Source organism: Oratosquilla oratoria, chromosome 18 (genome assembly GCF_046742065.1).
Source record: "Oratosquilla oratoria isolate Oo_2021 chromosome 18, ASM4674206v1, whole genome shotgun sequence".
NCBI classification, from domain to species: domain Eukaryota; kingdom Metazoa; phylum Arthropoda; class Malacostraca; order Stomatopoda; family Squillidae; genus Oratosquilla; species Oratosquilla oratoria.
Window position 1 is genome coordinate 56824964 of NC_134794.1, and position 4461 is coordinate 56829424.

The 4461-nt window shown below is 41.1% G+C and overlaps 1 protein-coding gene across 1 annotated transcript in view; it reads right to left on the reverse strand.

The window, feature by feature from the left end:
• The window catches only part of LOC143035256 (growth arrest-specific protein 1-like), a 49121-nt gene extending 46183 nt beyond the window's left edge, over positions 1 to 2938 (reverse strand). Inside the window, exon 1 of the mRNA XM_076202075.1 lies at positions 2669 to 2938. The gene's annotated coding sequence lies outside the window, so the exon portion shown is untranslated. The remainder of the gene's footprint in view (positions 1 to 2668) is intronic.
• Between the last annotated feature and the right edge of the window lie 1523 nt (positions 2939 to 4461).

Here is a 4461-nt window from a genome sequence, read left to right on the forward strand (position 1 = left end):
GTCAAATTTAATTCAACATGTATAAAAGAAGAATTACTGCACACTTTTACGAATATATATATATATATTAGCAAATATGAAAAATATATCAACATATACCAACAGCTTTTTCCCCTTACAAGTGGGGTAGCAAAGACATCCACTCTCCCTCCCACTTGGCTTCTCATGGATGACGGGTCATTCCTGCATCTCGTCCACTGCCCTGTGTCAGAAACAATGTAGCAAGACACAGCACATTCACAGCAAGGCCGTTTCATTTAATCGGCGACCCATCCCCTCTCCGCCCCCTCGTGCAGAAAAATAGAAGACGGGGAGAAATCCCTTCGGGCTGCGTCAAAATACTATTCACACATACTCCCTCACCTCCCATCCCCCACCCACTCCCTTCCTTGCACCACATCATCCATACACAACCATTCTCCACTCACTCCTATCTTCTGTCTTCTCCCTTCCTTCCTTCCTCAACAGACATTCCCCTCTTTCCCAATGCTTTTTACCCCATCTGTCCATCTCATCATTGGTCGCTCCCTCATGTTCACTCCTTCCACCTCTGCCTTCCAAACCTCTTTTAATCTTTCTTCATTCTTTCCATGTGTCCAAACCATCCCAACATTCTTTCAACCCTATCCCCCAATTCCCATTCCAGCCCCGCTCTCCTCCTCACCTCATCGTTTCTAACTCTATCCAACCTCGTAAGCCCTATCATACTTCTCAGGCATTTTATCTCAAACATGTTTAAACTCTTCCTCTTTTATGTTCCATGTTTTTTGTCCCAAAAAATATCCTTATCTTTTTCTAAAGCTTTCTCACATATCTGCATTACCACAAGGATCTCATCCACCCAACCCCTACCCTGTCATAAACCCACACTGTTCCTCTCTAATCCTCTCAATCAAAACCCTCCTGTAAGACTTCCCAACTACAATCGACAAACTGATACCTCTGATACTACTACACTCACACTTGTCCCCTTCTCCATTGTAAAGTGGAACTATACAGGCATTCCTCCTGTCCCCCGGGATTCTATCCTTTTTAGACAAACATTAAACAAACTCACTGTACATTTTCTTTTTGTGGGGGCGGGGGGCACTCCGCATAATACCCATCCAACTCAGGTGCCTTACCTGCTGTAATCACTTTAATAACTGCTTTCACCTCATCTTTCCTGATTTCTCCTCCGTTTTCCTCACTCATCACTGTCATTTCTTAACACTTCCCACTGCAACTACCCTTCCCTCCCTATCCCTTTTACTTTTAGCAACTCCCTAAAATACTCCCCCACCTTCCTCTCTTCCGTTATCATCTCTCCATCTGCACCTTTTACCTTTCCTTCTCTATTTCATTCGCCTCCTCTTCCTCTCTTAATTTCTTTCCAAAAAATATTTTCATTACTTTCGAAATTTTCTGTCATACTCTTGCCCCATTTCACATCTGCTCTCCTCTTTGCCTCCTTTATCTTATGCTTTACTTCTCTTCTCTTTTCTTTGTACCTCTCATATGATTCCCTCGTCCTATTCTGTAACCAATCTGTGAATACTTCTCTTCTACATCCTTCTTCGCTTCCTCATCCCACCACTCACTACCCTTCCTTCTATTTCCTCCCGTCCTCCTTGTTCCACACACAAACTTTGCACACATTGTAACACCATCCCCATTCCTCCTCCACTTCTAGTTCTACTCTATCCTTCACTCCCTCCCATTTCTCTCTTATTTTCTTCTTGTACTCCTTTTCTTTCTCATTAAAATAGTTTACTCTAAGCACCTCCCTACCTTCTGTCCTTTTCCCCTTTTTCCATCTATTCTCCACTCTCAACTTATCTTCCACCAAAAATGACCTGATATTCCTCCACTCTCTCCACTTGGAACATGTATATCCAAAAATCTTCCTACTCTTCTCCTAGTTACCACTATATAGTCCATTAAAGCCCTTTCTACCACTTTTCCATCCACCACTCCCTCCCATGTGTACTTATGTTTCACTTTCTTCCTAAACACTATATTTGCTATCATCAACTGTAGACACAACAAGGGCTAGCATGAAGAATATGAAAGCATTTCAGTCTTTCATAACTACAGAGGAAAGAACTATACATATAGAAAGGTGTTTTATAAGTACATTTTTATCATACTTTACAAAAAAAAGTGTATACTTTGAGCTCACAGAAGAATAATTCATTTTTATAGCAAGGGCCATGGACAACATGGAAACTTTTCTTCGTTTCTTGACTACAGACATAAAACTATAATTTACGACAGATATTGAAAAAAATATAAATGCATAAATTTGATCAAATAAAAAAAATCATAAAACACCAAAATGTTTGATCAAACACCAGAAAAATATGATGTCAGTCCTCGAGCGGTCAAGCTGCATCAGATGATAATTGAATGCGAGGGCCAACGCGAGGCCTACCATAATTATCCGATTTTTCGTATCCACAATCACAAGCGGTTGGCAGATTCAATAACAATACCCAAATACTATTATTAATACTGCGTTATGAAATTATTGATGCTATTGTATATTTTCCTCATAGCAATTTTTTTAGAGAGAGAGAGAGAGAGAGAGAGAGAGAGAGAGAGAGAGAGAGAGAGAGAGAGAGAGAGAGAGAGAGAGAGAGAGAGAGAGAGAGAGAGAGAGAGAGAGAGATCATCAGTTGGTACTTACGACTGTAGGAGAGAGGTAGGATTATCTGTAGAAGGCACGAGGCAGTCGACTGCGGCGCGGGAAGAAATTCTCCCATCCTTTTCAATCCTGACTTCACACTTTCATTCTGAATCGAATGCTCCTAACGCGCATGCGCGACACTTGATGTTGCACTATCTGTTGAGTAGGTAAAAAGGTAGGGCAAACCTTGAGGGGAAGGTGTAGGGCAAAAAACAGCCAAGACAAGCGCGCACTTCTTTCACACTACCGCGTAACCTTCCCCGTCAAAGGTCTGACCGACACTAAAGATTAAGATGTGCGATTGTAAGGGACCCCGCTTCTGACAGCCTAATGTCGAATGCTTAAATTTGAGCCCTTCGTAATCGTTTTCAAATCGACTCTTTTCTGAGTGACACTAGGCTGTAGTCGTTTTTTTTTGGTTAATGGATGATTGATGGTAAGATCTAAGATGTACTTTAGGATCAACACAAACTTTAGGATATTTGGAAATTAAACGAATATAGAAAACAAGCAACCTGTTTGAAATTCTTGCTCCGCCTTCGTGCCCACCAAAACGTCTTGCCATGTGATGATCTTTTAATTACCAATTGTTTTCCTAAAATATAATCATGTCATACTTTTGAAATGTAATAACATTGTACGAATATTAACTGTTATATATTAAATAAATACACTTTATTTGAGATGTTGCCGTCATGTTTGTGTGAGCAAAAATAGTTTGACTTAACGACAAGATGAAACTTTCCGTTTACTGCGAGCCCGCGGGCATAGTAGATCTCACTGTGAGCAGATGCCAAGCGCCGATTTATGCTAAGCATTTTACAACCAATTATGCTCATTTTCCCCGCTGTCAGCGAGAATTATTTATGAATACGCCACACGAACCTATTCTATATTATCTTATAAATATTCTTAATCCATAAATAAGGCACAACAGAGCTGAAGAGTCAAGGAATAGAAAATAAAATGTATCGGGTTGCTGAGTCTCAGCGCAAGACAGAGACAACTACATCATGCGGCGGGGCTGGGGGACACGGCACCAAAGGTTGAAGCTGTAATGAACTCATTTTTGTCGTGGGGGGAAGGTGGGGGGGGGAGGGGGAGGGATGAAGAGATACAGAGAGAGGAGGGGTGGGTTGGTGGGTGGCTTGGGGGAGAGAAGCGAGGAGATGGGGGTGGGGGGGAACAAGGCCCAAACCCTGGTACGGGTCATTTAGGTTAGGAAAGAAGAGAAGGCAAGCGTGAAAACAGAGGTTCCATAACAACAGACAAAATGTGAAGATTTCCTACCCACGGATATGAATTACAGCCAAAAACTCTGGAGCAGTAGAGAACAGTTCCATTAGATTTAAAATTTTGTCTAGAGTTCTGCCTATGACGTCATGTCGCACTGGTTAGGCTACAGTGACCGAGGCAGTTATTAATTAAGATTCAGGTACAGTACAACGGCAGATACGACACAGCATACAAATAAACGCAAAATAAAGCAACCATCATCTCGGAAACGAGCTCTACTATGTTTTCAAAACTAGATAAGACGATTGTGTTGGCTGTGAAGAAGTTTGGGGGTATTTTCAATTGTTCCTTGCAATAAGTGGTCATTTGGGAAAAAGGTAGAGCTTAATCAGATTTAAACCTATTTTACTTGCAGACGATTTTGTTCGGCATCAGAGCGCTCTCGTTATAAAATTTGAATAATAATGAAGCAAACAAGTGCAGGCATCTCTATTACGAACATCTAGATTGGAGATTTCTATATTTTAGAATTTAGTGACAGCTTAGTTAATTCTTTT